Genomic DNA, 25774 nt, shown 5'->3' on the forward strand with positions numbered 1-25774 from the left:
GGCTGTTTACATATCTCTGTATCTGAACACGCATGCCTATGCCAGTTTCTTTCGCGCTTCAGTGTATATCAAGTGTTGCTGCAGACTTAACTGACGGAAATAATCGTCATGAAAATATTTCATAACTTTTCAATATACACGATTAGGACAGAGAAGTAGAAAGAGTTCTGCTTACACGATGGTGTCAATCATCAGGTTCCTCTGTCTCACTCAAAAGCAAGATGGCTGTCGTTAATGCCCACAACTGAGAGATTCTTAAGCCGTGGATTCCATTAATACAGATTTTGACGGTGAAGACAGGTCACCTATAATAATTTCAAATTTTTTGAGTAGTCCGATCAGTGAAATTAACTTCATGTTTCTGCAGTCAAACTCGGCTCTTTGAAAAAAATATAAAAATCGTGGAGAATGATAAAGCCTCGATAACTGAAATAAGAAATACAATCATTAATCGACACACAAAGATGTCTGAATGAAAGGAAGACTGGAAATGTTATTGGCATGCAAAATCAAGATGAATTAGAACAAATTAAAGAATGGGAACCATAAACAAGAAATAATTAATTTTATTTCGAAGTTTGACGTAGACACAATGGTTCTCTATACCATAGCATTTGATTAGTGTGAGAGATTGGCTTTCTGTTTTAATAAATATCAAGTTTTTGATTGGGCCTGAAACCCCAGATCGGGTGAAGATTGAAAACATTATTATATACCTGACTAAAAATGTGAATACTTCAGGCGACAATTATTTTCAGGAATATGTGTACATGAAGGGCTTTTTAGAAACTAAGCGTGACTGGAAGAAAAGTGTACATATTTTCTTAAGCAAATCGAAAACCATGAACGCAAATGCCAACGGCTAAAATCATGCGAGTATTTGTTTTCTATTCCCACATTCAACGCCACTGTGGAAAGAGTACTTTCGCTGATGTCGGCCCAGTGGATTGATGAAAGAAACTGACTGCTGCCAAAGACTGTGGAATCAATCCTACACTGCCATTTAACTGCAAACTAACTTGCACGGATTTTTATAAATACTTAAAAGGGAAAAAAAGACTTGCAGGAAAAGGTGAAATCTTCCGGACATTATTGTGTACCAACTACTTCGGTAGCAACAAATTCCACGTATTTCGTTTCTAAATAAAAAGTGATTATATTAAATGAAATTTTTACTTCATTTCTACACCCCCATCTCAGAGCGCCCCGACGAGGCCCCAGATAGATATGACAATCGTAGGCATGAATCAAGTATTTAAGTGTTTAGGTATATACCCATTGTTTCATTACCACATGCTACTAGTGTACATCGTAGAAAACTATCGCAGCATCGGAGTCGAGGGAACCAAGGTCTATGATAAGGATTAGGATGGAAAAAACTGACCGGTTAAAACCGATACCGGTATTTATGTTCTTCATAACCGGTATTTTTCCGTATTTTTGGGTCTAGGTAATAACAGGTGATTTTATTTGTCACTAATAGCTGGGAAAAGTACTGAAGTATCAGTTAGCCATAGCAGCAGTGCAAAATTTTTGTTTTTTAATAAAGACGCGTTTATTTTCAGACAGGCACAATTAAAAGCTAGCTCTCGGCCACAGCCTTCATCAGCAAAAACGAGACACACACCACTCACACACACAAGCAAGCACACCTCATGCAAACACGACCGCCAACTCCAGCATCTGCGGTCAGAATGCCTGTCTGCAACTTAACATGTCTTCTTGACGGAAAGTAGCAACCTATCTTTCCTGCATTGTTGGTGTTCCTACTTGGAATTTCCCATGGTTTGTTTTTAAATAGATCTTTTTTTTTGGAAAAACAGCAGTTTTATTCAGACATTTTCCATTGTTTTGAAATACTGCATTATTGTAGAAAAAGAGAAAAGTGATCAGCGCTATTTTAATAATACTGCCGACAGAAACGACCAACAAATACATGGCATAAGAAATGGTACAGCATTGCTGTGACAGTTATGTCCCTGTTGCCATGTGTCGTGGCTTAACGTAAACGTGTGTGCGTGCAGTGTAGAAGACTTACCCCCACCTGGTCTATATGGTAGTTTCTCCCTGTCGTCACCGGACATCAATCCCATTGGAGAATGGCACCAATCCTAGAGTCCCATCCACGAGCGATGGCGGTTCGCGCAGGCAAGGACGGGGATTGCATTGTTGCCGGTTACAAGTGGCAGTTGCCGTACTCGCATACACCAGATGAAAGCGTGTATCCTGCAGATTATATCTCTCGCTTGCTAGTGCAGAATTAGTCTCCTACCACCACCATCAACCATGACAACTCGAAACAAATGGAATAAAAATTCGACAAAGAACTCGCTACGATCGCGTATGATGGTCGCATTGCGCTAACAGTCACAGCACAGCTCTCAGAACACTGCTGAAGACTCATTGGCTACCAAAGAACGCGCGACGTAGGTGCACAGAACGAGCCTAAATTCGAAAGCCATTGTTCGTGATTACATCTATAGTCTGGAAACACATTCCATTAGAAGTACTGATAGCCTTGGGAGAGCCAGCGCTGGCAAACCTCTACCATCTGGTGCGCAAGATGTATGAGACAGGTGAAATACCCTCAGACTTCAAGAAGAATTACAATAATTCCAAACCCAAAGAAAGCAGGGGTGGACAGATGTGAAAATTACCGAACTATAAGCCACGGTGCAAAATACTAACACGAATTATTTACAGACGAATGGAAAATCTGGTAGAAGCCAACCTCAGGGAAGACCACTTTGGATTCCGTAGAAATGTTGGAACACGTGAGGCAATACTGACCCTACGACCTATCTTAGAGAATAGATTAAGGAAAGGCAAACCTACGTTTCTAGCATTTGCAGACTTAGAGAAAGAGTTTGACAACGTTGACAGAATTAATCTCTTTCAAATTCTGAAGGTGGCAGGGGTAAAATACCCTGAAGCGAAAGGCTATTTGCAGTTTGTACAGAAACCAGATGGCAGTTATAAGAGTCGAGGGGCATGAAAGGGAACCAGTGGTTGGGAAGGAAGTGAGACAGGGTTGTAGCATCTCCCCGATGTTATTCAATCTGTATATTGAGCAAGCAGTAAAGGAAGCAAAGGAAATGATCGGAGTAGGAATTAAAATCCATAGAGAAGAAATTAAAACTTTGATGTTCGCCGATGATATTGTAATTCTGTCAGAGACAGCAAAGGACCTGGAAGAGCAGCTGAACGGAATGGACACTGTCTTGAAAGGAGGATGTAAGATGAACATCAACAAAAGCAAAACGAGGATAATGTAATGCAGTCGTATTAAATCGGGTGATGCTGTGGGAAGTAGATTAGGCAATGAGACGCTTAAAGTAGTAAATGAGTTTTGCCATTTGGGGAGCAAAATAACTGATGATGGTCGATGTAGAGAGGATATAAAATGTAGACTGTCAATGGCAAGGAAAGCGTTTCTGAAGAAGAGAAATTTGTTAACATCGAGTAAAGATTTAAGTGTCAGGAAGTCTTTTCTGGAGAGTAGCCATGTATGGAAGTGAAACGTGGACAATAAATAGTTTAGACAAAAAGAGAATGGAAGCTTTCGAAATGTGGTGCTACAGAAAAATGCTGGATATTAGACGGGTAGACCACATAACTGATGAGGAGGTATTGAATAGAGCTGGGGAGAAGAGAAATTTGTGGCACAACTTGACTGGAAGAAGAGATCGGTTGATAGGACATATTCTGAGGCGTCAAGGGATCACCAGTTTAGTATTGGAGAGCAGCGCGGATGGTAAAAATCGAAGAGGGAGACCAAGAGATGGATACACTAAACAGATTCAGAAGGCTGTAGGTTGCAGTACGTACTGGGAAATGAAGAAACTTGCACAGGATAGGGTAGCATGGAGAGCTGCATCAAACCAGTCTGCAGACTGAAGACCACAACAACAACATTATGGTAACCGTAATAAATCTTAAGCTTAACAATAATTTGTTCATCGTATACAATAAGAATAGAAAGTAGCTCACCTGCTATCTGTGTCTACATAATATGCGTTTATCCGCTTATAGCCCTTGAAAAAGGACAAACCACCACGCAAAATACGAGCTCCTCAACCTCAGTTTTCATCCTTTAGCGCTGGCTTTTTATAATGCCCAAATAATGGTGTGATCCTTGATTACAACATGATTTTTGAGCTGAGTTTCATAAAATTAGAATCAATAGGATAATACTAGTAATTTTTCGTAGTATTCAACCACTTAACACTTGTCGAGAAAATGAGTGAACAATGGTCGGACTAAGATTTCTTTTATTGCCTATTCATAATTTTGATTCTATTTATCTTGAAACTGAGGAAGTCAACTTTTTTCTACATTTATTACACGAAATAACAGAAATAAAAACTTAAATCGGTTATTTCAAAATTTGAGCGGTCAGGTGTCCGTGGCACTGACGTTGTAATAAACCGATATAACGGAAAACCAGTTGTTTCAACGATAACCACCATGCGGCAGCAGTGTCTTCTGTTAACATCTGCTCATCCGTAATTTAAGAGAAACGTTATTCATTGTCTCTTAGCTCTTCTCTTTCTCTGCACTCTTGCAGCTCACTTCTGTGGCTAACAATTAAGCATTATTTTCATCGGTATCTCACAAAATAATTTGTTAGTTGTCATGAGTTTAAATGTACGTTTCCAGTTCAAACCGTTTCTTGTGCTGTATGTGCGTTCTGTGTTACGATATAGTGTTCCTCCCGTGTGCTAAAAAATAAAAAATAAAATAAAATAAAAAAAGAATAAGGTTATACAATAAAAAGCTTCATCACGAACAATTTTCAACTGCAAAAAGAAAGACGCTTTCGAAAAGGTTCTACGACAAGCATCTTATCTTCACACATTAAAACCAATTTATGCTCAAATGGTGATGTCATTAACACTACCCTCTCATAATGTGGTGCTTTATAAAAAACTGAAAATGTATTGTTATGTGAACCAACTGGTATCCCACATTCAGCTAGGTCTACTGATAGCGACCGTGAAATAATCACAAATCCAGACCCAGGCACTTGACCTAATACGTTAACATCCTCCATGATAAGTGAAATTGTACAGAAAGGCTCTATTAAAATTGTATATTTTTATTATCTTTAATACGAGAGGGGAGGAAAATTTTCAATTCATTTTTACGTACCAACTTTACCCAATGGAGAAAAAAGGGATCGAAAATGGATTGTGTATTCGAAATGCACCAAAAACGTTCTTTGTTACTGTTGTAAAATTTTTCGATCTCCTACAAACAAGCTGTCAAGTGACAGACTCTGTGACTGGGTTCATTTAGGAGATCGGCTTACAGGCCATGAACAATTAGTTGCCCACATACACTCTGCAAAAAGATGCATACAGTGTGAGACAGTTGAAACAAAAAAGTGGTAGCTATGGAAGTGAACTACTAGAAAGAGAAAAGGAACACTTGTTTTCGGCTCTAAACAGAATTATACGCGCCACCAGGTATCTGGCTGAGCATAATATGGCCTTCATAGGAGCCAGCTAAAAGCTCTGTCAATATAATTATGGCAATTTTCTTGGTTTAATCGAAATAATTGCAGAATTTGACCCTGTTTTGCAGAAAATTTTAATCGCGGTTAAAAACTTAAGAAATTCTTGACCGTTCTTGTGTACAAAAACATTCAACATTAACTCATAAATTTGCTTGCACTCAAAGTACAAAACGTTAATTTTCTAGAAGAAAGTAAATATTTTTCAGTCATCCCTCATTGTACTCCTGATACAACCAACAATGAACAAATGACATTGCTTGTTAAGTTTGTAAACCTATAAGAACACACAATGACTGTAGACTTTATGGATGTCTCTTCAACAACAGGAGAAAGTTTGCCTAAAACCCGTGCATCGAAAGTAGACCAACTAGGTCTCAATATTCGTGGCTGCGGAGGCCAAAGTTACGAAAATGGTACAAATATAGAAGGTAATTGAAGTGGTGTTCAAACCAGAATCCCGATGTAATCCAAGAGCATTTTATTTGACATGTGCTAGCTGGAATATTAATCTTGTGCTATCAGATGCGGCAAAACCTACAGCAAAAGCAGTCACATTTTTCGTGTAATTCAAAGACTATACTTTGTTTTCGGTGCATCCTCCCAGAGAGCGGAAATCATATTGAACAGAGTACCAAAATTAACAGTGAAGAAGCTTTCAGAACCTCGATGGGAAAGCTGGGTGGAGAGTGTCGAAACTATGACGTACCAATCAAGAGAAGTCACAGATGCCCTTCTTGGGGTGAGCAATAGCATTGATGAATTGAAAACAAAAAGCGAAGAACACTTACTTGCTGTGAACGAATTAGATAACTTCTAGTTTATTGACGGTGTTGTCATACGGTATGAGCTTCTCTTTGCCCTTATAGCAGCAAGTAAGGCCCTCCAGGCAGAAAACATGAATTTGAAATTAACAACCAAATCGCTCGAAAGTTAAATAAAATTTAAGTGAGAATTTCCGTGAGGAAGATTTTTTTTCACTACGAAAGTGATAGCTGAAACTTTACAGATTGGGCAAAATTTGAACAAAAGAGAACTGGCACCAAAAGAAACCAATTTGGTTGTAAAAATGACGATGTGCTTTGCAGAGCACAGCTTCCAGAGGAGGAGACGAAACTGATTTTTTCTACCCTGTCGTTGACACAGTATTAATAAGTTTGCAACAAAAGTTTGGGCAGCTGACTAAGTATTCCGAAATATTCAGTTTTTTTCATCAAAAAACTTGAGACACTTATAGGATAAAGAACTGAAAACGCTATGAAATAAACGTGTCAGAGAGCTAAGTATAAAAGGTAAATGGTGAATAATGAAAAGACATTGTTGCGTCAGAACTTTTGACAGAAATCAAAGTGTTCAGAGAAAAAGTGAACAAGAATATGAGAACTTCAGTGCTAATATTGAAATACTTAAATGAAATTGGAAATCCATGACCCAACAATTACTGCTAACCATGCCAGTGACTGTCGCTTCCAGTGGGAGAAGCTTTTCACATTCGAAGCTGATCAAGAATTACGAGGGGCGTTCAGAAAGAAATGCAAAAACATTTTTCTCTGAAAGGAGGTTGGTTTTATTTTGGGTTTCAGTACACCATATTATACTCCACACTTCTGGCTGCAAGAGACTGATTTAACTGTAGGATCTTGGAGAAACATTTCGTATTGTGTTGATTAAACGGGATTCTTTTTGCCTTGCTTCGTGAAACTTTATTAGGACTTTAAGCCCATTTTCGAATACAGAACTATTTCCGAAGATGGAAACCACGTGCAGGTAAATGCATGTCAACTTCTTAATCTACGAAATCTCGCCTTAAACTATAAATGTTGCCTATTTTGACGTTTATATTTTCATCGAACAACTTTATGACATTTAATAGGACAGTGTTTACTCCAGCTACGAATAAGCGGACTGGTGTAGATCTGTGTGCAGAGGAATGAGTATTTCTGTGATTACTTATTTATGAACGATAGCACAAAGGTTCCCCTTCTAGTTGCAACATTTTCTAAAATCAGTGAATAACTGAAGTAAGTCGAATGCTGGGAAAAAGTGAATTCCAACTGAATGACCGCGAACGATACGTTGTGAAGATTGGCGAAGCGCCGCAACTGACCTCGTACACCCTCCCTGCCTCCCACTGCACGGCCCGTACAATTGTTGGCCAGTTGATACTCCTGCATTCCTTGTTGAGTATGTTGCAACAGAGACATGCGGAAAAACTTTAGACACACAATAAAAATGTAATAAATCATTACTGGAATCACTGGATAAGATACCTGCTATAAAATAACGACATGAGTAAAAGTCTGTTTGATCTTCTGCACTCCACGATTTAGGAAGGAAAAATACGTCTTCTGACTTCACACTCAGAGTTGTTCCCCTCATTTCCTGGGCCTTCCCGAATCTCTTCTTGGTTATGGCTTATTAGCCCAATGCGTTTTGGCAATTGTTCCTCCTGCCACGGAACTTCACTAATGGTTCAAATGGCTCTGAGCACTATGGGACTCAACTGCTGTGGTCATAAGTCCCCTAGAACTTAGAACTACTTAAACCTAACTAACCTAAGGACAGCACACAACACCCAGCCATCACGAGGCAGAGAAAATCCCTGACCCCGCCGGGAATTTTGGCAATCTGTCTTCATTTATCCGGTTAATACCTTCTTTCGATCTTCTTCTGTTACCGTCCACTCTCTAATATTCTAAACGTTAAGTTCTGATCTTCCGTGTTCATTACGTATTGGGTCTAATATTTTGTACACCCTCTAACATATCTTGAAGTCCTCATTTCCGACCTTTCGGTGTTACTGACGTCCATCTGTCTCACTCCCATTCATTAAACCTGGTGATGCCTTTATTTACTTTTATTCTCATGCCCTTTCCTGTCTTGTTACTCACCGTCACCACAAATGTGTTCAAAAACGTTGAAACGTAGTTTCAGTATATCAGCCTTTATTGTCACTTATTTCAGCAGCCAGATAGGAGAAATAAGGGATTTGTTCTGTAGCTTTTGAGTTGATAATAGTCGTTGAACAGAATGGGAATATTCCCTGAAATGCCATTACGCTAGTTTTAGGTAGGGAGAGTGTTGTACCTAGCGGATAGTGTAGCTAGGAACACGTGTTTACTTTTGGTCGTTACTTCAGTCACATGACAAATCTTAGACTCACATGAAGAAATTCTCGTTGGAGACCGCCATAAGCAGTTTACGCCATTTTCTTTAGTTTTAGCACTGATAGAAGGTTATGTTTCGTGAAGCATTCTTAAATATTTCGCATTGTACACATTTCAATTGGTGTATAATATACAAGGTGACTCAGCTGCCCCTACGGATCTTGTTTTATGCAGCCCGCCGTGTTATAACTGGCCTTCAAAGACCATGCGAGAGATTTTCATTCTCTCGTTCGCCACGCGCAAACTACAAATCCTTGAGAAACAATTAACAGGACATTTTTGTAGGAATAATTTTACACTGGGGTCCGTTTTCGCTAGAGGCCGTAGTTTTCGAGTTACTCAAGAAAATCGTACAAAAGTGACCTTCAAATGCATCCTTACTCCCACACTCAGCCCCTACCAGTCGGGATTTCTAGTACGTTGTTCACGGCACTCGCTCCTACTATTCGACAAAGATTTGTGACTGCACGAATTATTTCCCACTTTCCTTCACGTGGTTTCCATCTTGGGAAACAGTTCTGTACTCGAAAATGGGCTTACAAGCCTAATAAAGTTTATTCCTATATTCCACCACTGGATTAGTTGAGCACTTAAGAACTGTGTAAATTTTACCTAACAATTTAGTGAATTCTAACAGTACAAAATAAACAAAACTGTTACATAGTTGAATTCGTGTGGCTTTCAGACTACGAATGTACTCTGCTTGCGAGGGTTAAGTTTAAGCGTAACATCTACAAAAGTCGTTTTTCTTTCATTACCCTCGCGGACAGGGTAGTAATGTTAAGGGTATAACCGACTATGCTGGTGGCGTGATACCCCAATCAACGCAGGCAAAGAAAGGTCGAAAATAATTTTCCCACTGAATTTTTTGCATATTCTATATCTGAATGTGTTCAATAGCATCGTTCATTATCTCCAGGGACATTCACCACACATTGTGTTCCATAAAGGTCTCGTTTCATGCGTTTTGTCTATCACTTGCAATAATGCTGTTTTATTTTTCGTGTATTCGATTTAGACCTATTACTGTTAATTTTACACCCCATGCAGTCTTCCCGCCTGTCACTGACTTAACAAGTAATTCTTGAACATCTCGGTTAAACTACGGTGTTTCGTGTGTAGCACCGCCTCCCATTACACTTGCTGTTTTCGTACCTAAAGCTTCTCGTGCTGTATCTTGTATACGAAAAAATTGTATTGAGATCTCTACACATTATGTTGAGCTCATCGAATCAGATCGTGAAAGTTTTATCGAAAGACGAGAATGCGAGACATTTCCTCGTTTCCAGACGCGTCTTCGGCCTGCAATCTGACTGACTGGAGTAGCTATCCTGGGCTTACATTGTTATACACAGCGACAACAGCGCCTCAAGCGGTGGAGAAGCTACGCTGCTGAATACGGTATTCATTAACTGTAAACAGTATCGTTTATATTCATTTTTAAGATGTTTTTTACGAAAGGCAGCGTATGTAGTTCAAGAAATTGCAGTAATAATAGGAAGAAGACACCAAATTTGTCATTCTTCAGGTTTCCTAAGGACCCTGAGAGGTATGAAACATCATTTTAGAGCGCTCTTTATTTACGATTTTTTTCTAAACTTTATTGAATTACTGAATTTGTTTTTCTTTTTTAGGAGCAAGAAATGGTGAATAAACAGTAGAAGACAGGACCTGCTGCAAAAAGATGCCCTTTATTTGCACAATAACGTGAAGTTTTGTGCGTTACATTTCGAGTCAAACCAGTTCATGAGCACGGAAAAGAAGACATCGATATGCAATGCTGTTCCTACGTTATTTGTCGTGCCGAATAAGCCACAACTAGTGACGATGAAGAGAAAATTGCCATACAAACGTGAAAGTGTTACTGCAAAAACAAAACTGTCTCCTGACACAGAAGAAACAACTACCACAAGTGTTACTACACGAGAGACATATAAAATCACTAACAACGGAATCTGCAACACAGACATCTTTTGAAGATGAAATGCTTAGATTACGTGAAATTATTCGCGTGTTGGAAAATCGTGTGAAATGTAAAAACGTGCAAATCATTAGACTTAGTACAAAATTACTACGTGACAAGGAAAGTGCCCATTGTAAGAATAAACTGCAACCACGTCACAGGACACAAGTACAAAAGGATAAGCTCATTTTAAAAAGTGTTGGTTCCAAGTACTTGAAAAAAGATGCTCTCGATTTATTGATAAGCCAAATCAGTATACCACTGAATGGAAAACGTGGTGCGAGATGGGAAGATGAAACTAAGTAATTTGCACTTAATTTGTTGTATTGTAGTACTCAGGCATACAGTTTTTTTATCACGCTGTTTTAGCCTTCCATCAGTACGTACCTTACAAAGGTTGTAAGTAGGCTGTTTATGTTTTCTTATTGGCAACGTTACGTAGCGCTCTGTATGAAAATCGGCAGCTGGATGTGAACAGCGCGTAGCGTTGCGCAGTTGGAGGCGAGCCGCCAGCAGTGGTGGATGTGGGGAGAGAGATGGCGGAGGTTTGAAATTTGTTAGACTGGATGTCATGAACTGCTATATATATTATGACTATTAAGGTAAATACATTGTTTGTTCTCTACAAAAATCTTACATTTGCTAACTATGCCTATCAGTAGTTAGTGCCTTCCGTAGTTTGAATCTTTTATTTAGCTGGCAGTAGTGGCGCTCGCTATATTGCAGTAGTTCGAGTAATGAAGATTTTTGTGAGGTAAGTGATTTGTGAAACGTATAGGTTAATGTTAGTCAGGGCCATTCTTTTGTAGGGATTTTTGAAAGTCAGATTGCGTTGCGCTAAAAATATTGTGTGTCAGTTTAAGCACAATCTTGTATAGATTTCTCTAAGGGGACGTTTCAAGGTATGTGGAAGATATACAGTTGAATTGTGGGATAAATAATAACATATTTCATCTTTTAAAGCAGAAAGTGCAGCAGTTACCATAAACTGATATAATTGTTAATTTGTCTATGGATGAGATGTCACTAACGGAAAATTTGATATATGACAGCTCTAGGGATCGTGTTATTGGATTTGAAGACATGGGTTTCATACGGACATCTGTGGTTGCCAATACTGCATTAGTTATAATGATTAACGGCATCTTCTCAAATTTTAAACAGCCATTAGTATATTATTTCTCCAAAGGACCAGTAGGAGCCACCCATTTGACGCGCATATTTTTTGAAGTTGTCAGAAAACTCACAGAAATTGGTTTGGTTGTAAAAACATGTGTGACAGACCAAGGCTCGAATTTTGTGGAGTGGAGGCACAGACTGGGTATCACACCAGTTAATCCATGCTTAGTACACGAAGGGAGTAAGATCTTTTTTATGACACCTCACACTTGATAAAAAGCATACGCAATAATTTATTCAGGTATAACATTATCCACACAACAGATGAAGGAGGGATTGGCACTGCTTCAAGGAAGGACATTTGTCATTTATACTCAAGTGATTATGAAAGGAAGTACAAGTTGGCCCCCAAGCTCACTAAAAGAGCTGTCCAACTGCTAGCATTTTCAAAAATGAAGGTAAACACTGCAGTTCGTGTGTTGAGTCATACGGTAGCAGCACGCATTTAGACACTTGTTACTTGTGGCACCATATCATCATCTGCTATTGCTACTGCAGATTTTTGCCAAAAAGTAAACGATATTTTTGACATATTTAATGCATATAGTGTTAAAGGGCCTGTATCCTTAAGGAACTGCATTACAAGTGCCTCAAGACATTTGGAAATTTTAAATACACTGAAGCCATAGATGTTGTTGTTGTTTGTTGTTGTGGTCTTCAGTCCCGAGACTGGTTTGATGCAGCTCTCCATGCTACTCTATCCTGTGCAAGCTTCTTCATCTCTGCAACCTACATCCTTCTGAATCTGCTTAGTTTATTCATCTCTTGGTCTCCCCCTACGATTTTTACCCTCCACGCTGCCCTCCAATACTAAATTGGTGATCCCTTGATGCCTCAGAACATGTCCTACCAAACGATCCCTTCTTCTGGTCAAGTTGTGCCACAAACTCCTCTTCTCCCCAATCCTATTCAGTACCTCCTCATTAGTTATGCAATCTACCCATCTAAACTTCAGCATTCTTCTGTAGCACCACATTTCGAAAGCTTCTATTCTCTTCTTGTCCAAACTAGTTATCGTGTATGTTTCACTTCCATACATGGCTACACTCCATACAAATACTTTCAGAAATGACTTCCTGACACTTAAATCTGTACTCGATGTTAACAAATTTCTCTTCTTCAGAAACGCTTTCCTTGCCATTGCCAGTCTACATTTTATATCATCTCTACTTCGACCATCATCAGTTATTTTGCTCCCCAAATAGCAAAACTCCTTTACTACTTTAAGTGTCTCATTTCCTAATCTAATACCCTCAACATCACCCGACTTAATTCGACTACATTCCATTATCCTCGTTTTGCTTTTGTTGATGTTCATCTTATATCCTCCTTTCAAGACACCATCCATTCCGTTCAACTGCTCTTCCAAGTCCTTTGCTGTCTCTGACAGAATTACAATGTCATCGGCGAACCTCAAAGTTTTTATTTCTTCTCCATGGATTTTAATACCTGCTCCGAATTTTTCTTTTGTTTCCTTTACTGCTTGCTCAATATACAGATCGAATAACATCAGGGAGAGGCTACAACCCTGTCTTACTCCCTTCCCAACCACTGCTTCCCTTTCATGTCCCTCGACACTTATAACTGCCATCTGCTTTCTGTACAAATTGTAAATAGCCTTTCGCTCCCTGTATTTTACCCCTGCCACCTTCAGAATTTGAAAGAGAGTATTCCAGTCAACATTGGCAAAAGCTTTCTCTAAGTCTACAAATGCTAGAAACGTAGGTTTGCCTTTCCTTAATCTTTCTTCTAAGATAAGTCGTAAGGTCAGTATTGCCTCACGTGTTCCAGTATTTCTACGGAATCCAAACTGATCTTCCCCGAGGTCGGCTTCTACTAGTCTTTCCATTCGTCTGTAAAGAATTCGTGTTAGTATTTTGCAGCTGTGGCTTATTAAACTGATTGTTCGGCAATTTTCACATGTGTCAACGTCTGTTTTCTTTGGGATTGGAATTATTATATTCTTCTTGAAGTCTGAGGGTATTTCGCCTGTCCCATACATTTTGCTCACCAGATGGTAGAGTTTTGTCAGGACTGGCTCTCCCAAGGCCGTCAGTAGTTCCAATGGAATGTTGTCTACTCCAGGGGCCTTGTTTCGACTCAGGTCTTTCAGTGCTCTGTCAAACTCTTCACGCAGTATCGTATCTCCCATTTCATCTTCATCTACATCCTCTTCCATTTCCATAATATTGTCCTCAAGTACATCGCCCTTGTATTGACTCTCTATATACTCCTTCCACCTTTCTGCTTTCCCTTCGTTGTTAGAACTGGGTTTACATCTGAGCTCTTGATATTCATACAAGTGGTTCTCTTATCTCTAAAGGACTCTTTAATTTTCCTGTAGGCAGTATCTATCTTACCCCTAGTGAGATAAGCCTCTACATCCTTACATTTGTCCTCTAGCCATCCCTGCTTAGCCATTTTGCACTTCCTGTTGATCTCATTTTTGAGACGTTTGTATTCCTTTTTGCCTGCTTCATTTACTGAATTTTTATATTTTCTCCTTTCATCAATTAAATTCAATATTTCTTCTGATACCAAAGGATTTCTACTAGCCCTCGTCTTTTTACCTACTTGATTCTCTGCTGCCTTCAATACTTCATCCCTCAAAGCTACCCATTCTTCTTCTACTGTATTTCTTTCCCCCATTCCTGTCAATTGTTCCCCTATGCTCTCCCTGAAACTCTGTACAACCTCTGGTTCTTTCAGTTTATCCAGGTCCCATCTCCTTAAATTCCCACCTTTTTGCAGTTTCTTCAGTTTTAATCTACAGGTCATAACCAATAGTTTGTGGTCGGAGTCCACATCTGCCCCTGGAAATGTCTTACAATTTAAAACCTGGTTCCTAAATCTCTGTCTTACCATTATATAATCTATGTGATACCTTTTACTATCTCCAGGGTTCTTCCATGTATACAACCTTCTATCATGATTCTTAAACCAAGTGTTAGCTATGATTAAGTTGTGCTCTGTGCAAAATTCTACCAGGCGGCTTCCTCTTTCATTTCTTAGCCCCAATCCATATTCACCTACTACGTTTCCTTCTCTCCCTTTTCCTACACTCGAATTCCAGTCACCCATGACTATTAAATTTTCGTCTCCCTTCACTATCTGAATAATTTCTTTTATTTCATCATATATTTCTTCAATTTCTTTGTCATCTGCAGATCTAGTTGGCATATAAACTTGTACTACTGTAGTAGGTGTGGGCTTCATATCTATCTTGGCCGCAATAATGCGTTCACTATGCTGTTTGTAGTAGCTTACCCGCATTCCTATTTTCCTATTCATTATTAAACCTACTCCTGCATTACCCCTATTTGACTTTGTGTTTATAACCCTGTAGTCACCTGACCAGAAGTCTTGTTCCTCCTGCCACCGAACTTCACTAATTCCCACTATATCTAACTTTAACCTATCCATTTCCCTTTTCAAATTTTCTAACCTACCTGCCCGATTAAGGGATCTGACTTTCCACGCTCCGATCCGTAGAACGCCAGTTTTCTTTCTCCTGATAACGACATCCTCTTGAGTAGTCCCCGCCCGGAGTTCCGAATGGGGGACTATTTTACCTCCGGAATATTTTACCCAAGAGGACGCCATCATCATTTAATCATACAGTAAAGCTGCATGCCCTCGGGAAAAATTACGGCCGTAGTTTCCCCTTGCTTTCAGCCGTTCGCAGTACCAGCACAGCAAGGCCGTTTTGGTTATTATTACAAGGCCAGATCAGTCAATCATCCAGACTGTAGCCCTTGCACTACTTAAAAGGCTGCTGCCCCTCTTCAGGAACCACACGTTTGTCTGGCCTCTCAACAGACACCCCTCCGTTGTGGTTGTACCTACGGTACAGCTATCTGTATCGCTGAGGCACGCAAACCTCCCCACCAACGGCAAGGTCCATGGTTCATGGGGGGGGGGGGGGGGGGGGGGGGGAGCCATAGATACAGTTACGGAAATTAGTAGATGCTGATGGAGAAATCTTTTCACCTAGGATTAAGTGTGTTAAAGGACTTCTGGGTAACATAAGCGCTTTGAACATGTTTTTTGATGATGTTGTGGATGGAACCAAGTTATATTTATTAACACGCAAAATTAATCAAGATCCACTGGAAAACTTTTTCTCAGTGATAAGGCATAAAGGCGGTTTTTGTAGCAACCCATCACCACGACAGTTTTGTGCTGCATTCAGTAATTGTGCTTTAAGCAAATTAATGAACACACACAGTGTAGCTACCTCCAATTGTGAGGGGATCAGCTGGGTTCAGACAATAGTGGATATGAAAGCAGCGGCCAAATTACTTGTTTCACCGCTGTTGGACATCAGTGACACGAGTTCAGTGATCAGACTACCAAATGTGGAAGTTCAAACAGACCTCGGAGAGGTAAACAGCATGAGATAAGTGTTTGGTTATGTATTAAAGAAACTGCTTACAATTCATGACTGTTATAAATGTAGGACAGTACTTGTAGATGGCAGCCAAGACTTAGACGCAAATGACAAAGTTTATTGTCATTTTAAAAGCTATGAAGGCAACTTTGGAAGCCTATTGATTTGTGAAGAAGATGTCAAAGAATTTGCAACTCATTGTGAGACTAAGATGACTTTTACTTTTGATGAATATGCTCACATAAGTAATTGTGGTGCTTCCTTTGTGAACATCCACCTGGGTGCTGTGCTGTACCAAGCTGCTGTTAATAAGAGTGTTTGTGAAAGTGAGGGTCTTTTACATTATTAAATTCATGAATCAAGAACTATTCTGTAGGAGCAAGAGAAGAAATAAAAAAGTGATGAAGCTGGCTCATTTGGGTTGCTAAAGTGTTAGGACTGATTCATTCATTTAATTTTATTTTCGTGAAATGTATCAATGGGATATAATAAAGCTGTAAAATAGTCATGGTTTTTATTGAGATAACGTGATACCATAAATAATAAGATGGAAATTGTATTTTTGGAACCATGCTTCCTGCGAAGCAGAACGTAATGAAAGGTGATGTGTCGCAACTGCCGTGAGATAACGTGATACCTCTGCCAGGCACTGAAGGCAACTTGCAGAGTATCAATGTTGATGTAGATGTGTTACATACATAGGAAAATCCCAGAATGTATTATCAGTGCTAACATGAAAGAAAAAACAAACAAAAGAGGAAACATTTAGCGCACAGGAGGGCCTACTTCCTTCAGCCCTTACGCTACACTATAGTTATGTAATTTCGGCCTTTTGTCTTGGGTATCACAGGGACCCGGCAGGTTAGCCGAGAGCACTAATGCGCTGCTTCCTGGACTCGGGTAGGCGCATAGTCCCAGGATCGAATCCGCCCGGCGGATTAACGACGAGGGCCGGTTGCTACTTTCGCGTTCTCGTCAGTACGGAACCAGAACGTTTAAGTTCTACCACCGTAGAGACGGAAGATCCGCGATTCGGAATGTCAGAACTGTGCAGTAAGTAGCGGCCGGAGCACCACCACAAAATTACCCAGCACTAACACTCCAAACTATCCACTCTCGGATAGAGATTTTAACCGTGTTCAACCCAGTGGTAACGTATCGAACTATTTTTCTCCGAATCATACAGTTTGGGGGAAAAGCAGTGAGAATAATTACTTTTGGAAACCTTTTATCAGTCAAAGCCTGTTATAACATTAAACTGTTTCGCTTAATAAAACGGCCATCAGGCCAAATCGGGCACAGTGTCCACACAAAAAGATGAAGTCAATTTTCGACACTGAATAAATAACTACTTTCACTTACTACGGTCACTTGGCAGTAAGTACTATTAATCCCACTTTCTGTACGACTAAATTTCATTTCTTTAGGACTATTAACGTTTTACTAACACCAATATTTATCTGGCTTTCTTTGACATGGAGAAGCAACACGAACAATTACTGTTAAGACTGTTGCAGTTAAACATTTATGTTACTTTACTTTGAGAAATACTATTGAAAACTTATCCTCATGGTCACGCAAAGCGGTGGCTCTTAAACTGATACGTGCAAACTTTAGTATTTAATAATGAGATTCAGAATTTGCTACCAAAACATTACTATTGCCAGTAATTTACTATTATTCAAGTTTCAATAAGCATCAGGATATTCGGAATAAATTCGTTTAGGTAAGGACCCTACTGAGGTAAATGAAATAGGAAAATTACGGTTAAACACAAAGGTACATTGAACACTTATATCCCACTGATTGAAGAAGGATGGTTCATACTGTGATACACTTCTAAATAAAGTACTTTGCCTGTTACTGATGTCGAAGGTGGCGTGAGGCGGTGCTGCGTAGTAACATTGCGCAGGTACGGCTCTTGATTTACTTATCTCTGTCTTCCTCTTGGTGGCGACGATGAAATTGCAAATTTTTGAGCTATTAATTTATTGCCGTGCTGCGCCAATCATGTAGAACATATCAGAGGCCAAAACCCAGTCTTGCAGGCAAATTAGGGGCCTCTAGTGCTTGACCAACGAAATGCGTGTTCACCACTTGCATTGCAGCTACCGACTCTATGCTACTCGCGCGCCAATTCTCACTCGCGCGCCCCACCAGCTTTTCCATTCCACCACAGAACGGAGTTCCGTTCTACCTATGATCCCTACACTTCTGCTTACGAAAAACCTACGTATGAACCATCTACAATTGCATGACAGCATATACATACAAAATTAACATAATTAATTACAGTTGTACTTGAAATATTACATAATTATTTAGAAAATATGTTTTAATACATTTATTCCACCTACGTCAAAGACGTTATTTTAAACAGATAAACTACACTTAACAAGAGCTTACTCTCGTTACAGTATTTTATTCATTTTGCAAAATTATTACGGAACAAAAAAATTTTAAAATATACAGATTAATGGCAGTATTATATTTACATTAGCATTACACGGTGTGCTGGTCAGCCTGGATGTGGTTTTTAGGCCGTTTTCCACATCCCACTAGTTGAATACCGAGCTGGTCCCGCCTCAGTTACACGACCCACAGACATTTGAAACACATTCGCACTATTTCATGATTTACACTAGATGCAGACAGCTGGGGTACACTGATCCTTTCGCCTGTGGTACAGGGTGAGGTCAGCAACCCCTTCAAATTAGCCAGGCCACATCAGATTGTAACCATGCCGACCCTGAGGAAACTGCGGGATGAGACACAAGCGAAAGAAAGACAGAAAGAAGTCTTGGGTATCACAGTGTCTCTTGAAGGCTTATATTGCTGATGACAGGGGTGACGTGTTTGTGACAAATCTTCAATGTGCCGTTACTGTAAGTTGCAGTATAAAACAGATAAGTGTGCCAAAGAAATATGGCGTCTGCCACGTCGAGCCATTTACGTCTGGAGCGAATGCATGTTGAACGTTTAGCGTCTTCGCCTTCAAATGACTGTGTGGAACTAACAGTGGAGTTTCGCGTCACAAATTTATGCAGTTTCCGTACGACACAAGCTCCGTACGGACTTTCAGATTCAAATGGCCGTTATGGCCGCCCTTCCCCTACCATTGTTAGTTACTTTTTTCCTCAGTTATCTGTCTTCTGGCTGGTTTGATGCGGCCCACCATGAATTCCTCTTCGGCGCCAAACTCCTCATATCAGAGTAGCACTTGCTAGCTACGTCGCCAGTCACTTGATGTATTCCAGTCTGAGTCTTCCCCTTTAACTTTACCCTTTATATCGAGTGCAATGGACGATAATCCCTTATGTCTTAACACGTGTCCCGCCATCCTGTTCCTTCTTCTTGCTATGTTTTCCACGTATTTCTTTGGTCGCAGATTTCATGCTCTCTACTGGATGTAAAATTAGAGGCTCTTGATAACTTCATTAACTGATTGTATAGACAATGTGGACTCCTACCGTCTGTTCTGTCTCTTGGTAATTGATTGAGGGAACAAGGAGAACCCAGGATAGCGGGAGAGTTTTCCGTTCCATGAGTCCTGCGTCATCCTACTTGACAGCCCGAGAGAATTACTCAAACGAACCGTACATCTTATCGACATAAATGCTAGGAGTCAACAGAACCTCCACATTACTCCCAGTGCAGCCTTTTTGTGCTGAGGTTATGTTGCCTCGTATCAGATAAATTTTTATAAGCCCACGACAAATTTCTTTACACCGTATCCAAAGGAAGGCGTCTCTCGACTTCTCCAATACTTCAAACGAAAAGTATTAAAAATGGCGTATCCGATGTCGGTGCAACGTTAGAGCCTTCACTTGGTACAGAAGGCGCTGCGTTGTACAAGCTTCTCTCCATCGAGCTGACTCTGTACTTGTCGATGCTATCTCCTGTGAACTCTGTCGATTCATAGAAACCTTATGGCTCCATTCTACCTTCGCTCAGGTCACATCATCGACCAACTGGCAGAATACAGGAGAGAAATATGCAGCTCTTATAGCTGTAGATGCTGTTACTTTTCTCCGTAAAGTAGTATTTGAAACAATATCTATCATTATAGCAAAACTGCAATTGTAGGACGTCGTATGTATAGACGCAAATGTGTGATGAAACACAATACATAGCCCCGAATGAAATTTTCACTCTGCAGAGGAATGTGAGCCGATATGAAACTTCCTGGCAGATTAACACTGTGTGCAGGATCGACACTCGAACTGCGGACCTTTGCCGTTTCCGGGCAAGTGCGTCTCCCATTTTTTTTGTTCTGTTTTTCTCTCGTTTTTTTGCCCCACAACAGTTGGTCAGGGCGTATGTCACATTACAGCTGTCCAAGTTGATTGCTGAACACTTCATTTTTTATTACCGCGTGTAGCCAGCCCTCTGGCGCAACACGCTGAGCTCCCGTGCAGGCAAACCGAGTGAGCTGCCCAAGCACGACTCTCGACTGGTCCTCACAGCTGTACTTACAGCAGTACCTCATATCCTACCTATGAAACTTTTTAATCTACTACGAAGTATCACAATGTAGCGTGTTTCAAAAATGATTTCACAAAATTAGGGGACAGGTTCCTCACAGCAAAGCAAGCAAAAAAGATTATATAAACGTGTTTCTGAAAAGCCTTCGTTTTCGAGTTATTAATAAAACCTTACAACAGGCTGTATTCCTATGTTAAAAATATGGTTCGCGTTGTTGTTATTCGGAGTTGTTATAATATTCAAGTCGCATTTACAGTCAATATTCCCACAAAACATCTCTTTTTTATGTAATCAAAGCTTAAAAATAACTAAATATCAAGATTCCGTCACGTGATCGAAAACACACTTATTGGCTGACGCTCTAGTGACGTCACGGACCAGAACTAAGACGAAGCTATGGGTGTGTTACAGGAATGTTAGCCGTAGTTGCCCGCTTTTTGCGTACTTTTTCTGCAAATAATTTAGCTATCAAGTGAAGTAAAATGCATTTACAAATTTTAAGTAACAATAGAACGAAATTTCGTGAACGCTGATAGTGCAAAGCTTATGAAAATTGACGTGTTTATGCTCTACTCGTTTAGAGCGGCGATATGTGCAAGACGGACATTCTTTTGCCTGCTCCCTGCAACGTCATTAAAAATGTTCAAAGCTAAGGAACTGCCGAAATTTTGCAAATGGATCCGTATATTACAAATAGGCTGCGACTATCTGTCATGGAATACGACTCAAAGCACAGTAAAATAATTATTGGCAAATCTTAGTGCTCATTTCCGCTTTGCAAGATACTCAGCAGAGGTATGACAACAAGCATGGGCTCTGTGGCCCAGCGGGTAGCGCGTGTAACTCGGGCTAAGAACAACGCAGGTTCCAGTTCAGTTCTCGGAGGGGCATATGTTTTTACATCTTCCACTAAGTCTTAGAGGCTGTTCTGAATGAAGTCCCCATGACACCTGTAAGACTTGCTCGGAGAATGTATGATCTATCGGATGGTCACCTACAATTCCAGCTCACATATGAAACTAAACTGATAGTGATGCCTAATCTGTACTGTATCCTCGGTATTGTGAAGGGCCATATGTGTTGGTTGTGTGAAGTTTTTATTGCTTCTCTTCCAAGTGCTGCCTCGTCTTTAATCAAAACTGAAGAGAAATACGACGCATTGGCACTTTGTCCAACAAACCATCGGCACAAGTTCTGTGGCGGATGACCAGAAGGTGTAAGGCTCAGTACACATTGAAGATGATACAGATACATGAGTTCGTGTTCAAGTATCCACCATGCTAAACTTGGAGATGTCACAACATGCCTGGGAGACTTGTCTGCGCTGGTAGTTCGCTCTTGTTCGACAGCCCGTGGCATGTGCTCTTCTTGGAGTCGCATACGAGCAACATCTGGGTTTCATCGAGTAATGGTCTGCGCTGCTGCGGATCCTCTCTGGACATCGCGACGATCCACAACACAGAGGTTGGATGACTGGGCTGTTCTCGGTCTGCAAACGCCATCTGCTACAGCCGTGCAGTCTCATGTGCACCCCTGCGAAGACAACGCTTTCTAGGATGATGTTGCAATCTTCAGGCCGAAAATTGGTTTGACGCGGCTCCCCATGCTACTCTATCCCTTGCAAACCTCTTCATCTCTGGTGTAACCTACATACCTCTGAATCTGACTACTGTGTTCATCTCTTGGTAACCCTCTACGATTTTTACCCTGCACGCTTCCCTCCAACACAAAATTGATGCTCCCCTCATATTTCAGAATGTGTCCTCTCACCCGATCCCTTCTTCTAGCTAGGTTTGCCACAAATTTCTTTCGTTCCCAAGTTCTCTTCAGCACTTTCTCATTAGTTACATGATCTGTCCATCCATTCTTCAGCATTATTCAGTAGCAGCGCATTTAAAAAGCCTCTATTCTCTTCTTGTGTAAACTATCGTCCATGTTTCACTTCCATGCATGGCTGCACTAAATACAAATACTTTCAGAAAAGACTTCCTAACAGTAAAGATACATTCTTTGTTAATAAATTTCTCTTCTTCAGAAAAGATTTCCTTCCCATTGCCAGTCTACGTTTTATATACTTTCTACTTCAGCGATCATCTGTTATTTTGCCACCCAAGTAACAAAACTCATGTAGTGTCTCGTTTCTTAATGTAATTCCCTCAGTATCACCTCACTTAATTTGTCTTTCCATTACACTTGTTTTGCTTTTGTTGATATGCATCTTATATGCTTCTATCAGGACACTGTCAATTCCGTTCAGCTGTTCTTCCAAGTCCTTAGCTGTCTCTGGCACAATGAGGATCTCATTTGCAAATCTCAAGGTTTTTATTTCTTCCTCCTGAACTTTAATTACTACTCCAAATGTTTCTCTGGTTTCTTTTACTACTGGCTCTATCCATAGGTTGAATAACATCGAGGACAGGCTACAACCCTGTCTCACTCCCTTCTCAACCATTGCTTCCCTTTCATGCCCATTATAACTTGCGTCTGGTTTCTGCACCAGTTGTAAATAGCTTTTCGCTCTCCGTATTTTAGCCTCCTATCTGCAGCATCTATTGATTATGATCTGTAGAATAAAAAAATGCTTCAAATGGCTCTGAGCACTATGGGACTTAACATCTGAACACATCCATGCCCGAGGCAGGATTCGAACCTGCAACCGTAGCAATCGCGTGGTTCCGGACTGTAGCGCCGAGAACCGCTCAACTACCGCGGCCGGCTCTGTAGATTAAAATTGAAGAAACTGCATAAAGGTGGGAATTTGAGGAGATGGGACCTGGATAAACTGAAAGAACCAGAGGTTGCAGAGAGCTTCAGGGAGAGCATTAGGGAACGATTGACAAGAATGGGGGAAAGAAATACAGTAGAAGAAGAATGGGTAGTTTTGAGAGATGAAATAGTGAAGACAGCAGAGGATCACGTAGGTAAAAAGATGAGGGCTAATTGAAATCCTTGGGTAACAGAAGAGATATTGAATTTAATTGACGAAAGGAGAAAATACAAAAATGCAGTAAATGAAGCAGGCAAAAAGGAATACAAACCTGTCAAAAATGAGATCGACAGGAAGAGCAAAATGGCTAAGCAGGGATGGCTAGAGGACAAATGTTAGGATGTAGAGGCGCTCAGTTCTAAGCAAAGAAGGGAAGGCAGAAAGGTGGAAGGAGTATATAGAGGGTTTATACAAGGGCGATGTACTTGAGGACAATATTATGGAAATGGAAGAGAATGTAGATGAAGATGAAATAGGAGATATTATACTGCCGGGAGAGTTTGACAGAGCACTGAAAGACCTAAGTCGAAACAAGGCCCCAGGAGTAGACAACATTCCATTAGAGCTACTGACAACCTTGGGAGAGCCAGGCCTAACAAAACTCTACCATCTGGTGAGCAAGATGTATGAGACAGGCGAAATATCCTAAGACTTCAAGAAGAATATAATAATTCCAATCCCAAAGAAAGCAGGTGTTGACAGATGTGAAAATTAACCGAACTATCATTTTAATAAGCCACGGCTGCGAAATACTAACATGAATTCTTTACAGACGAATGGAAAGACTGGTAAAAGCCGACCTCGGGGAAGATCTGTTTGGATTCCGTAGAAATGTTGGAACACGTGAGGCAATACTGACCCTACGACTTATTTCAGAGAATAGATTAAGGAATGGTAAACCTACGTTTCTAGCATTTGTAGACTTAGAGAAAGCTTTTGACAACGTTGACTGGATCACTCTCTTTCAAATTCTGAAGGTGGCTGGGGTAAAATACAGGGAGAGAAAGGCTATTTACAATTTGTACAGAAACCAGATGGCAGTTATAACAGTCGAGAAGCAATGGTTGGGAAGAGAGTGCGACGGGGTTGTAGACATTCCCCGATGTTATTCAACCTGAAAAATGTCAAAGCTTTTCATGTTTTTAATTAAAGGAGATAATTGCTTTTAAAATCAATCATTAGTTTATGGCAATATATGAAGTGTGATGGAGGTGAATTATTGTGTCATTAAGCATCGGTAAAGAGCTATGATTCTTCTCTTTGCAAACTTGGTGTACTTTGTGCATGAAAGGAATTCTTGAAGATTTGCTTAAAGAAAACGAACAAAACACCACGAATGACCTACACCCGGTAGTAAGGATAGCGATTGGAAAAGTAACCTTCCAAGGAATCATAGATAGCGGAAGCCAGATTTCGGCTATTTCAAGGCAGCCTTCGAAGGGTGCAAGGGTGATCAAACATGGCCTACCCTTAAAATGAGCCGGCTAGTGTGGCCGAGCGGCTATAGGCGCTTCAGTCTGGAGCTGCGCGACCGCTACGGACGCAGGTTCGAATCCTGCCTCGGGCATGGATGTGTGTCATGTCCTTAGGTTAGTTAGGTTTAATTAGTTCTAAGTTCTAGGGGACTGATGACCTCAGCAGTTAACTTCCATAGTGCTCAGACCATTTGAACCTTTAAAAATAAAAAAGATTAAAATGCGGGGGGCAATCGCGGGAAAATGCATGGAAGTAGGGCAACAGGTACGACTGGAATTTACCTGTCAGAGCTACCAGTTCGAAGGCAATTTCATTGTGGTCCCAAAGTTGGCGATCAAATTGTAATAGGCATGGACTTCTTGTACGAGAACCAGGCCGTAATTGATATAGGTAGCGGCACGGTCACCTTCCAGAAGGGCAAGATAAGGCAGGTCAGATTTGAAGAACAGGCTATTCCGGCGCAGCTCCCTACTAACTGTCTGCGACTACATATTGTAGAGCAAGGAGGCAGAAATGGTGAGGAAGAAGAACACGAACAACGCATTCTGAGGTGGCTAGAAGAGGGAGTTCATGTAAAGGATGAACTAGCACAGGTGATAGACGGCAACGTCGACGCATGCGGGAATATAGCGATAAAGGAACGAGAAGATTCAAAAATGGTTCAAATGGATCTGAGCACTATGGGACTTAACATCTGAGGTCATGAGTCCCCTAGAACTTGGAACTACTTAAACCTAACTAACCTAAGGTCAGCACACACATCCATGCCCGAGACAGGATTCGAACCTGCGACCGTAGCGGTCTTGCAGTTCCAGACTGTAGCGACTAGAAC

The sequence above is a fragment of the Schistocerca americana genome, unplaced genomic scaffold (genome assembly GCF_021461395.2).
Source record: "Schistocerca americana isolate TAMUIC-IGC-003095 unplaced genomic scaffold, iqSchAmer2.1 HiC_scaffold_23, whole genome shotgun sequence".
NCBI lineage: Eukaryota > Metazoa > Arthropoda > Insecta > Orthoptera > Acrididae > Schistocerca > Schistocerca americana.